Raw genomic sequence first — 13,628 nt, forward strand, 5'->3', positions numbered from 1 at the left:
TCACCTTGCAAGGCAGTTGGGCAATTCTTCCATTGCCAGTGCATGCAGTCGATGCTACCAATCATTCTTGGAAATCCTCGAGCTTCGGCTTTTTGTAGAAGCCGTTGGAGGTCCCTGGGAGTAGGTCTACGCAGGTAGTCCCTAGTGTACAGAGTTTCAACTACTTGACAAAATCTTACCAAAGCCTCCAACGTAGTGGACTTCCCCATCCGGGCAATCTCATCCACCTGATCAGCAGATGCTCTATACGCCAACATTCGTATAACAGTTGTAAGCTTTTGCTCCGGAAGAAGCCCCAAAACCCCAGTAGCATCACACTTTTGAACAAAGTATGCATCATAATTGCAAATATCATGCATGACTTTATTGAACAAATGGGGTTGCATTCTAAATCGCCTTCGAAAATCAACATCAGAGTACAAAGAAGTTGGGATAAAATAATCTTCCGAAAGATTCTCACCCTGAGAATGCCTATGTCTATCTACATTCCGGCGGCAGCTGACTTGTGAACCACGGCGGCAACCTTGGTTCTCTTCATCTTGCAATGCCATTGCTATGACAACTTGTTCATCCACTTGTCTCTTGTTTGATAAAAAGTGTAATAAAGTAATTAAAAATTCACCCAACATAATCTCACTCTTATTTACAAATAAGAGTTTTTATTGTTTAATTGAGTACGACCCATTCAAGATAAAAATATCTCTTAATTATAATCTCTTTGGAAAGAGAAAACCCTTTGATTCCAATATGAAGAATGAAACAAATAATGGAAGTTACTTGATGTTACGGCTGCATCCAGTGAACCCTAGACTGCCTACATACCCCATTTTGGGGATCAAGCCTTTTGTAGTTCTCACATAATTTGATTGGACTTTCAAGGAATGAATGACCCCTTGAAAGAATTTGTGGTATGAGAAATATTTTATGGAATTTGGATGAATGTGGTTGGAAAAGTGTTTGGGGCGAATTTGGTTAAGGACACCAGGGATTCTGTTTGGGCTTGCTGTCGTATCTGGATTGAATTTCCAAATTGCCTACGTATCCTTGGCGGAATCAAACCGGACGTAGTTCAGAACTTTTGATTGGATTTTCAAAGAATGAATGACCCCTTGAAAGAATTTGTTGTTTGAGAGATATGAATTTGATCTCACTGAAATTTGCACGGGTAGATGACCCATGAGAAAATTTGGAATGGTTTTGTGCCATCTTTATTGTTAATGTCCAAAGAAAATTAAAAGGCATTTTAAAGAGCCCATTAATTTACTCACATATGGTTTTTAAGGATTAATCCATGAACCACATAATTTATTTGGACCACCTATAAAATATTTTGGGCTTTTGAGAGTTAATGGGTAATTTGTTTTGTCAACCCATCAATTTGTTTTCAGGTCTTGACATTTCCATTAGTTGGCCCATAAACAAAAAGCCCACGTCAAAGAGGCTTTGAGAGCCAGCTGCCAACTGAAACCAAAATCGATATCTATTTGGAGTAGTAGAGATCAATTCAAACTGAGTCACACCCATCTTTATCCGGAGTAGTTCAAATTAAACTCAAACTGGACCAATTTCTATATCTCTTCAGCTACCCACTAGCCATAATCACTTCAGTGCTTTGAGTTTGAAACGCCAAAACCAAAGCGATATCAAAACAAGGTTAGTCCTTTCCTTTGCTCCTTTCTGTCAGAGTTAAACCTTATAGCCTATTAAATTATTAGTTTAAAGTCTGGGAACTTGAAAGGCATCGTCTATTTGTCAAAAGAAATATAGAGCTTTTGAACCAAAAAGAAGTACAGAGCTTATTATTCTTTATTTCCTACTTTTCTTCTTTTTTGTCTTTTTCCTTCTTCCCTAAACTCTTGTTGCTTGGCTTTCAATTGCTCTGGCGTGAGAGAAGGCTTTGGAGCCTCAACTTTGGAGGAGGTGGCTTTTTGTGTGGCTATTTGTCCTGGTGACTTGTGCTACCCACTTGTGCATTTTTGGTCTGACAAGAAGGCAATTTTCTTTTTGTTTCTTTTCATCTTCCTTGCTTTTGCTGGTCTCTCCTTGGCCTTCCCAACTCTGTGTTTTTTTGTTCTGACACAATAACATAACCTCAACCCTCTTTTATTTTAGAGTAGGTCCTATAAGCCATTTCTTCTTTCTTTTCCTTATGTGCAACACGAATTGGGTTTCTTTGCCTAACACAACATGCACAAGCCAAAGACCTATTTGTGTATTTTGTTGATTTTGGCAGTACCAACTTCATAGCTGAAGCTTCTCCCACTTTTTAATCTCAAAGTTCAGCCACGAATCCATGCTTGACCCTTTTTTTGGCTTTTTGTTGTTTCCTATGTACTTGTGGCAGGCTTCCACTAAAATGGGCTTTGTCTTTACCTATTGTGTGTTTAGAGTCCTTTAAAAAAATACTCATCTTTGGTTTTGTATTGACTTGACAGAAAGGCTTTCTTTGTTCTTGGCTTATGTTGCTTTTGGGTTCTTCAACAGCCGCAACATAGGAGGCTTCTTGGTGAGCCATTTTTTCTTTTGCTGTTCTTTTTTTTTGCTTGCTGATGCTTTGTGCTTCTTTTCTTTCCAATTTGATTGGAATTTCTAAGGCTTTGCATATTTTCCTTTGCAGACTCACATCATTTGAGAGGGCCATCATACTGCCCATTGAGGTGCTGGTTTTGCTTTGTCTTAGTTGCTTCATGTTTTGCCAGCAACAAAGTGAGAACCTTTTGCAATTTGCTGCAGAGGAGTGCTGGCTTAGTAATTTTCTTGAGCTGTCTGACTTGGGATTTTTCTTTGTTGGTTAATTTTGAAGCACAGAAAGTGGGTGTGAATCATCAGCTTTTGTAAGCTTTCTGGCACTCAGTAATTTCTGCATCTCCTTTAATATATTTTCTTCTGTTTATGCTAATGGGTGAGACTAAAACAGAGTTATTGATTTTCTCCATTTGCAGCACATTTTGCTACCTGTTCTTTCTCCAATCTGCAGATTTGGAATTTTGCTCTGCTGAAGGTGGGTTGAGCATGTAACAAAGCATCTAAACTGTTGATGTTTTCTGTTTTGGTACTCAAGAACACTCACAAGGTCTTCTCTGAGTACCACAATGTGCCTATGGACACTCACAAGACGTTCACAGCACTTGTACAGTGGGGTTCTTGTAGAAGCCCATTTGTAATTCACAACAGAGAGGTCCTTGTGAGAGCTCTCTTTGTGTAAGTAGCATAATTATTGCCAATTTGGGAGGATTTGTTCACATTTTTCCCCTGCTAAGGTCTCTGTTGATATGATACATTTCTTGATATCAAACATGGAGGAAGTTCAGGCTTCTGTACAATGGCCTCACATACATATTTTTTGCCTGCAAGTCAGTTGTACATAAAAGGATACTCAAATGAATTTGTTTATACCTTCTTAATGGTATTATGACAGAACTTCGTATCTCTTTTGCTTGCTTCTCTTCTTTGGATTTCTGCAGTAGTTTGATGCTTTCTTTCTCTTCTCCGGATTTCTGCAGCAGTTTGGTGCTCTTTCCTTTCTCTGTTCTTTGCCTCATGTAGTCCCTTTTTATAGACTTAGAGGAACTGACAGAGTGGAGCCATTTATGGCCTCACGTATTGTGTGGGTGGGAGTAACTTTCCATTACAGTCACCCCCTCAACGTACATGTTCTGATACTTTCAGTACGTTAATATTTTCTTTGTAAAAATATTAATATTAATTCATTTGGGCCTAAAACAATTTAACAAGAAGTCCACAAAACCATTTTTCTGGTTTTATAGAAAATTTTGGCGAGATAGACATGCCACGTGGCTTGATTTGATTGGATGAAAATCTTATCTGAAATTTAAAATTCATCCGAAATTTGAACCCAAATTTATATGAATTTTGAATTTTGAAATTCATCTGAAATTTGAACAAAAAAATTTATATGATATTTGAATTTTGAACCCAAAAATCTTATCCGGAAATTTTATCCGATTATGAATAGTCTTGACACGCAGGAACCCGAAAATCTTATCCAAAAATATTATCCAAGTTAATTATTGAGGTAAAAAAAATTTGTCAAAAAAACAAAAAAATGAATAGTAATTGCCCTTAGCCATGGCAATGGGTGGAAACACAAAATACTATTTGCACGGGCAACTACTATTCACGTGAATAGTGGCTGCCCTAGCTCCCCCCTTGTAATAACCCAAAACAAAAATTCTTAGTTAATAAGTAATTTATTTGGAGAAAAGACAATTTTGCCATCGAAATATTTTATTAAGAAAAAGGTAACTTTTTGATCGAGAAGAAATTTGACAATTCCACTTACACCGTTGCGTAGAGCACGGTGAAATGAGTTCATAGACACGTAGTGGGCCCGAATCGGAGTTATAACGAGAGAGTTATGGTCAAAAGAGTCTCAGTGGCACAACCGTAAATATTTCAAAGTTGGATTTATAAAACAAGCTCAGCCTTCTCTCTCCTCTCGCGCGATCTCTCTCTCCTCTCTCCCGTTCCAGCGCCCCGCCGCCTTCCAGGGATCGCTGGCTCCGCCACAAGGCACCACCGGCCACAGGACCGGTGGCGTTCGAATCGCCGTCGAGTCCCCTTCCTTTCCCGACCCTTCCCCGCCGGCGGCACGGCCTATGCTGGCCGGAAAATGTAGAAAATCGCCGGGAGGTCACCGAAACTTCAACGCCGTCGATCTCCCTCCTCCGGCCACCATTTCCGTCAACCCAGGTATGGATCTTGAACCTCTCGAGCTGTTCTAGCTGCCTGTCGGGTAGGATTAGATCGATTCGTAGTGTAGCTATTGGATTTTTGAGCTTGAAGTTTCAGCCAATTTTTGGCCTCCGTTTTCGGCCACTTCCGGCCACTTTTTGGGGTAGGTCCAAGAACAAAAGTGCCTCCAAATATGGTGTTTTACCTAGGGTAGGAGTTTGGAGCCGTGGTTTGAAGTTTTTCCGGCGAGGCGAAATTGCTTTAGACACCCATCGCTTCCGGCGCGTGCTGCGGCGCGTGGGTGAGGATGGTGTAGTGGCACTGAGTCTTGTTGCGATCCTTATGTTGTCACGAGCGGGTAGGATTTCGTGGATCTCAATTTGGATACCGTTTGAGCCCCGAACGGATTTTTCATATTGTGCGATTTTCGGGTTCAATGCTGCTGAACCATTGGATCGCGCTCAATTTCGGATATGTTGTTCCAAATAATTTCAGAATCGTGTAGGATTCGATGGATTGTGAATCGGAGTCTCGGATACTTCGAAATCGCGAACCCTGGGGCTAGGGTTTGGAAATTCTATGATTTCACGATCGGGGTCAATCCGATCGTCAGTTTCAGACCAAACTTGCAGGACATGGTTCCTTAAACGTGAGGAACCTAAAGGAACTCTCAGATTGGTCATTGAAGGTCGTGGACCCACGGGGTTCCGTATCGACCAATATGGAAGTTTATCGCTTAATGAAGTCTCAAGTCTTTTCAGATGATTTTAAATATTTGAAATGCCTAAGTAGGCAGAAAAATGACTTTAAAGTTAGTGCACGCACTTTTAGAAGTCGGGGGTCAGGGTTTTACCTAAAAATTTATACCGAGCAGTTTTATTAATTAAATATTCATGATGGTTTACCCAGGCACCCGGGACCAGGCAGGCCCTCAGGAGAGACCTTCAGGAAGTCTAGCCAGCTCGGACCAGGAGTGAGTGGACTTTCTTTCATAAATGATCTTATATAAATGAGTTTATATAATGAATTTCATTATTTGATCTTGAATAAGTTTTATTAATTGTGATTTTTCCTAGTATGCTTGTGAAGTTAAATATCTTAGTTATATGCTGCTTAGTTGATTTGCTAAAGAGTTACAGAAGCAGAGTTTGAGAATTTACATCAGATATAATAGCAGTATAGTTTCAGATTTAACAAAAGTCAGCTATTTATCAGATTTTTCACAAACTTTCTATTTTCTTTTGGCAGCAGAGTTTTTGATTTAATGAAAATTCAGTTATTCAGCAAAATTTCCAGAAATGTTATATATTTTAAACCACCGTGAGTACCCAGCTATGGTTATTACCCTCAGTTATGCCGATGTCTAAGGACATCCAGTTTACCCTCAGTTTTGTCAGTGCACTTGACATTTGCCTCACGAGTTTCGGGGACGCTCGGACTGTGAGTGCCAGAATTTGCGGCTCGGATTGACTGTGTGTCGCCGAGACCTGCCAGGATTTGCGGCTCGGATTGATTTGGTGTCCCGAGACCTGCCAGGATTTGCGGCTCGAGTTGATTTCGTGTCACCGAGACCTGCCAAGATTGCGGATCAGGCTGACTACGGTCCCCTGAATCCTGCTAGTTGCGGCTCGGGTTGACTTTGTGTCACCGAGACCTGCCAGCGGATCAGGCTGACTATAGTCCCCTGTATCTTGCCAGTTTGCGGCTCGGATAGACTGTGTGTCGCCGAGACCTGCCAGGGGAATTGACGGAATTACAGGGGTACATCCGAGTGGTAGTTTTGATTGATTGCAGTGCTTTGATTCAAGTTTTGAATACATTGCTTCTATGCAGGTTTGATTTCAGTGTTTTTATGCAAGTTTGGATTTCAATGCTTTCATGCAAGTTTTATTGTTTTTGAATACGATTGCACATATTTATATAGATATGTAACTGCGTTAGTTTTAATCTGCTTCCAGGTAGTTTAGATATTTAGTTTTACTCAACTATATATATATTTTTTACAATGGGGGTTAATATATTCTTAGATATTTTATGAACCCTTATTTTTGCCCACTCACATTTTCAAATGTTTTGCGCCCCCAGGCTATAGCGTGCACAAGATATCCACCACCGGGCCGTCTTGACTTCCACACCTTCTTGGTACGAAAGCGATGGTGTGTAAAACGATTAACTTACCTATATACTATCAGACTGCTCTGATATTGCCCTACAGTGAGATTGGAACTTTTGGCCTGTTTATTGAAGTGCTGGCTGTTGGTTGTATGGATATTTGTGCTCATTTTGACATGTGTAAGTTTTGGGATTGAACGAAATATAGGGGAGACTCTGCCGAAATTTCGGTAGAAGTCAAGGTTAAAATTTCAGTAGAAGGGAAAATAGGTCATTTGTGCCCGACATTTGCCAAGTGTCGGACACACACAGGGTTCGACCTGAATTCCAAAGCGAAATTTGGATCGGGTCCTGTCACCTATTGCCATGGCTAATGGCAAATGGGTGGAGTTGCTCTAACTGCTAAGGTCGTTCTAACTTCTAAAGACTTCAAGGGATGAAGCTTATCTTGCTTTGCTGAATTTGGCGAACACCATGTTGCCACTTAGCACTTCCAACCATTTGCCATGACAAAGGGCAAAGGCGGTTACTGTTCATGTGAATAGTAAGTGCCTTAGCAATTTTTTTTTGTGCTTTTCCACCCATTATCATGGCAACACAAGGGCAATTACTATTCATATGGTATTAATTTTATTTATATGTATGAGATTAATATAAATAAAAGATTTGATGGGTATGTTTTTTTTTTTTGGTTGTTGTTGAATTTTTCATAATTTTTTTCGATTTTTATTAAAAAAAATTATTCGCTGACGTTAATGTCCTCATGCAGCAGCTCGGGCTGACCTTGCCTTGGTCCTTGCCCTGGCTTGGTAGACCCCCAGCTCTTACCAAGGCAAGACTTCCTTGTTGGAGCCACTTTTGGAGGCCTATGGGGCCGTTTGTCTGGGCTGAGCTAACTAGTGGAAGTGCTCTTACATAAAATATCAATTCGACTTTAGAGGAAATACCTCATTTTGGGAATGAGTATATAAATCACGTGGTGTGCCAAAGATTTGAAAGATGATGGTGACCCTAGGAAGCTCTGATAATTGTGATTTAATGAAACTTAGGTAATCTTTTCTTGATTTTGATTTCATGAAACTTACACCACTTGATTAATAGTAATATAATGTAGTTTTCATGAAACTTACACCTTGGATTAAAGTGGTGGGCAAAAATTATTTTAGAAATATTTTCAAAATGAAATTGGAGACGAAGGGACTTATCTTTCAAATTTGGATAATGACCTACCAACATAGGGCTCCATAATTATGAGTCTATCCCTGATTCTATTTCCAGCATCCAGACCATGTGCTTATTCATATTCAATTTTGTCATGCAATAATATAAAGAAGAGGTGCTCTAATGTGTTCTCATTTAATCTCAACTTCCATTTCTTTAAAAAAAAAAAAAAGTTAATATAATATTGTCATGACAGGACTCGACTCAAATTCCACTTTGGAATATGCGCCAAACCTTGTGCGTATCCAACACCTGGCAGGTATCGGGCACACTTGACCAAATTGCCAAACTAAGACTCAAAATTTCTTTTAGGGTTTCACTTCTGCCAAAAATTCGGCACATTATCCCCTGTAAATTGCTCGTTTCCCAAACTTTTCACATGTACACATGCAATTCAAATATTCACAACCATTCAGCATGCACAAAGTTAGAATTCATGCAACCCAACAACAAATCTTTATGGCCTCAGGCCTTACAGAAATCCTAGGGCAATTTTAGAGCAAGCTAATTCAGTAAATTACAAAACAAGAACAATTACAAAAGAACATCCTACATAGAGGAAAAGGAGGAGTGATGAGTGATGACCGCCATGTGGTGGTGCTTTGGTATACAATTACTGCCCAGAGGCGCAAAACATTTAAAAGTTTGAGTGGACAAAATAAAGTTTTGGAAAATATAATATCAACATACTAACCCCGCTGTTAAAATCATTTGGAAATTCAATTATAACAATGTTCTATATTCGTACAAAAATCAAGCATGTGTATCTATATACATATAACAGATCATGCATTCAGTCAAATCATCAAAACCAATTAAAAGCATTAAAAAGTGATAATTCCTTTCCACCTAGGTGTACCCATAATAAAACCGTCAATTCCATGATTTTATATTTGATTCCCACATTATACCGTCAATTCATTGCGTCACATAATGCAACACATCCTTGCAGGCCTCGGTAACACAAAGTTGACCCGAGCCATATTCCTCGCAAGACTCAGGGGACACTTTGTCAACCTGAGCCGCATTCCTCTCTCCTCAAGGTCCGGATATCCCTAAGACTCGTGGGGCAACTGTCAAAAGCGCGCTTACTCAACTGAAGGCAAGTAGGATGTCTGTGGACATCATTATATTCGAAGGCAACATTTTCGGTACCTATGGTGGTTTAAAACACAAGCCTTTCTTGGAAAATTATAAAACTATTTCTCATTAAATCCTTAAATCCTGTTGCCATTTTCTTTTCTACTTTCCAAGCCATTCTTATTTAATCATAAACAAAATTTTATAAAAGTATTTGAACTCAAACTTTATACTTGGAAAGCAAAAGCCACACATAATTCCTTAACTTAACTCAATCATGAAAAATCCTTCAGAATTGTTCTCAAACTAAATTCGAATATGCATAAAATACTGTTTAGAAAACTGGAAATCATAAGTTATCAATTCCATAAGCAAAACAATTAATAACCATAGTTCAAGAATTTCTTAAAACTATTTAGAAAACAAATGTCCACTAACTGAGTGTTCGAGCTCTCTTGACCCTTCGAGGGTCCTTCCTGCGGGTTCAATGATGCCCGAGTACCTAAGCAATTAAAATATTTAATTAATAAAATAACTCAACCACAATTATTTAATCAAAATCTTGTTTCCCGGCCTCAAAAGTGCGGGTACGTAACTTAAGATAGTTTATAGGCCCATTTGAAACATTTCTGGCAGGTGGAATGGTCTGAAAAGACCCGAGGTTAAATAACCGATTAAATTCCCATATTGGACATTCCGGTCCCCCATGGGGTCCACGACTCCAATTAATGATCCAAAAGTTTCTATAGGTTCAACCCAGTTTACTAAACATGCCCTGCAAGTTTGGTCATAATCGAACGGTTGGATCGTTCGCGATCGCACGATCGGATGGTTATAGTTTACATAAACTTTGAACTATTGAATCATAGTATCCGGGACTCCGATTCCCAATCCGTGAATTTCTACACGATCCTAGAGGTGCCTAGATCAACATATTTTAAAATGAAGTCGATCCAATAGTGCAAACATATCGAACCCGGATAATGCCTAATATGTGATATTCGATCGACAGTTAAACAATAACCAAAATGAAATCCGAACATAACGTCGTGCACGGGATGATATGGGGATAATTTTTGGACTAAAACCCAACCTTGACACCCCGCTGACGCACAGCCATGTGCCGCCCTGCTGGCGGGTGTGTAGAAAATTTTTTCGACAATAAGAAAACTCCAAACTGCCGGCCAATATTCATACCTACAAATGAATCACATTAAGGGGAGTAACTTTATGCCTTTGCTCGAAGATCAATTCCATCGTTAAATCCCTCGAACGAATGATTTTGTCTTTGAAAAACCTAGAAAGTTTTGGGTTTGGGTTTGACAATTTCTATTTGAAATTGGGTTGGGTTTTTGAGGGAAATTGCATAGGGAGGTAGGGGAGTGTTTTCGATGTAATTTTGTGGTGGTTGGTGGCTGGAGTTGGCCAAAAAAGCTGTCGAAATTTTTGGTTTTGAAACAGCCCTTTTTGGGCCCTGTTTTCGATCGATTTTCTGGTTTAATCGCTTGGAATCAGGGCTAGATATGGGTATGTTTCGAAAGAGGAGAGAGAGATGAAGAGTTTGCAAGTTGTGGTGTTGGAATTGGTGGCTGGACGACGAAGATATCTCCGTCTGAAGTTTGCTGGTCGTTGAGGAGGAGAAGAGATGAAGAAAATCTGGGTTTTTAAAAAACTGACTTCGAAATTTTTTTGGTTATGTCACTGGGCTTCCGTAGATCATGACTTCTTCGTTATAACTCTGATTTGAGCTCACTACGTGTCTACGAACTCATCTTTATGTGCTCTACGCAATGGTACTACTAAAATCCCCAGATTATTTCATGAACAAAAAGTCAACTTTTAAACCATTAAAATATTCCCCTAGTAAAATTGTCTTTTACTAGAATAAATTAATAATTAAATATTAATTGAGAATCCGGTTATTACATGTCACCAATCAAAGAAAATTTTGTTTTTAATATATATATATATATATTTATAATCGGTTTCTTTTAAAGATTTCTTTGAAACCATTTTAATTGTATACTTTTTATCGTAATTCACTTTATTCATTTTATTTTATTCAATTATTTAAAAAGATATTTAAAAAAAGATATTTTTTAATTGGTAAGTTATTGAACTGCACCGCTGCAAATGAAACTGTAGTTCAGTTTAATAGCTGGAAAAAAAGTTCAATAAATTGAACTATTGTACTGAACTGAAATGAACTATTAGGCAACCTTTGCAGATGCTCTGAAGGGTTTTCAACTCAAATAGTCCCTCAACTTGTACATAAGTTGCATTTTGATCATTTAACTAAATTCTTCGTTCAAATGGTTCTTTAACTCTTTATTATTCGGCAAACTAGTTCTACCGTCTAATTTTCTGTAAAATATAATCATGTGAGCAGCACATGTTATGTCACGACCTGATCCAAGAATAATGAATATTCCCGAATCAGGGTGCGTGAACTGAATGAAATAAAATAAAAAGACTAAAAAAATTAGTTAAAATACATTTCCTTTATAGAAAATAATAATAATAATCTTACAAGTGTACAAGATATAAATAAAAGTTTATCATTCTAAACTAATCCAACTTTTCTGGTTTTGGCTTTGTCTTGCCCACTAATTGATCTGAAAAACAAAATAGGTGAGGGATGAGCAAACTACCGCTCAGTGAGTAGATTATGTAATATGCCAGTCAAACAATATCATTTTACACACTCTAGAAAAAATATAATAAAAAGATACACAATCCATGTAATAACCCAAAATAAAATATCTAAAAAGAAATAAAATATCTAAAAAGTAAGGATAATATCTTCTAGCAAAAAGACAATTTTTCCCTCACATAATTTAATAGAGAAAAAGTTGACTTTTTGATCGAGAAAGAATTTGGGAATTTCGCTTGCGCCGTTGCGTAGAGCATGGCGAAACGAGTCCGTAGACACGGAGTAGACTCGAATCGGAGTTGTAACGAAAGAGTTATGGTCAAAAGAGTCTCAGTGGCATAACCGTAAATATTTCAAAGTTGCATCTATAAAACCCAGCAGCTCCCTCTCTCTGAGCAAAAATGGGCCGCCGCCTTCCAGCGATGGCTGGGGCCGCCTCCGAGCTCCAATGGCCGCGGGACCGGTGGCGTTGGAACCGCCATCGAGTCCCCTACCTTTTCCGACCGACCTTCACCCTTGGGCCGCCCGGAGCTGGTCGGAAAGTCATGATTTCCGACGGATGTTCACCCTAGTTTCACCGATCTTCCAGCTCGATTTTCTCCTTCGTTTCTTCACCAAATCAATCGAGCAAGGCACCAAAGGTCCAGTCGACCGCAGGAGGGACCTTCGAAGGTTCCAATTAGCTCGGACCACCAATGAGTGGACTTTCTTTCGTAAACGATCTTATATGCATGAGCTATATAAATGAGTTATATCAATGAGATTATTTAAATGATTCTATAATGATTTTATACAAATAAGCTTTTATAAATCAGTTTATATGGAATTACTTTCATTATTTGATCTTGAAGAAGTTTTATGAACTATTCATTTCGAACGTGATTTGAGCTGTACAATACTTTGATTTACGTGTCGTTTAGTTACTGAAGTTCCAGAAATATAAAAAGCAGAGTTTGAGAACTCTATCAGAGGAGACAGCAATTACATTTCAGTTTCACAAAAAAAAAAAAGGCAGTGAGTTATTAGATTTTTCTAAAAAATAGTTTATTTTAGAACCACCATGTACCCACCCTTTATTTGGTGATTACCCAGAGTTGGACCGATGTCTACGGACATCCAGTCCGATTTCAGTTTATGTTAGTGCACTTGACTTTGCCTCACGAGTTTCGGAAGATGTTCGGACCGTGAGTGCAAGAATTTACGGCTCGGCAGACTTAGTGTCCCGAGAGTTGCCAGGATTGCGGCTCGGCTGACTCTGTGTCCCCGATACCTGCCAGGATTGCGGATCAGGCTGACTACGGTCCCCTGCATCCTGCCTGAGCGACTCGAGCTGACTTGGTGTCATCGAGGACCTGCCGGCAGATCAGGCTGATCATAGTCCGCTGATTTCGCCAGTTTGCTGCTCGGGTAGACTGCGTGGCGCCCGAGACCTGCCAGGAGAATTGACGGATATGATAGGGGTACAAATAAGTGGTATTTTTAAAGGATTTTGAGTTTTCTTTTATTTAATTATGACTTCCAGTTATTTTATATCAGTTTCTTTGAGATTCGTGCATTTATATTTTTACATATTTGTTCAGTTATACAAGCACAGTCATCAGTAGGTTTTTACATGCTTATTTGAATACCATGTATTGAAATATAGATAAACCCTCGATTTAGATCCCTTCTTATTTTTAAACGGGGGTTATTATGTTTATAAAATTATTTTCAAGAACCTTATTTTTGTCCACTCACATTTTCAACCTGTTTTTCACCCCCAGGCCTTAGAAGTGCGCAGAATCCACCACTGGGCCATCTCTAGCTTCCGCACCACCAAGTAAGGTTGAGTTTTGTGGAAAAATTCTTGAAATCCTGTGAACTTTAG

The 13,628-nt window shown here is 38.9% G+C and overlaps 1 long non-coding RNA gene across 1 annotated transcript; it reads left to right on the forward strand.

Annotated features, from left to right (window-relative positions):
- Positions 1 to 1,527: 1,527 nt before the first annotated feature.
- LOC117614564 lies at positions 1,528 to 3,442 on the forward strand. Its single transcript, XR_004583887.1, has 4 exons — positions 1,528 to 1,653; positions 2,436 to 2,506; positions 2,618 to 2,834; positions 2,943 to 3,442. It is a non-coding gene; the product is annotated as an uncharacterized LOC117614564 (long non-coding RNA).
- The last annotated feature ends 10,186 nt before the right edge of the window (positions 3,443 to 13,628 follow it).

The sequence above is a fragment of the Prunus dulcis genome, chromosome 1 (assembly GCF_902201215.1).
Source record: "Prunus dulcis chromosome 1, ALMONDv2, whole genome shotgun sequence".
Classification (NCBI taxonomy): domain Eukaryota; kingdom Viridiplantae; phylum Streptophyta; class Magnoliopsida; order Rosales; family Rosaceae; genus Prunus; species Prunus dulcis.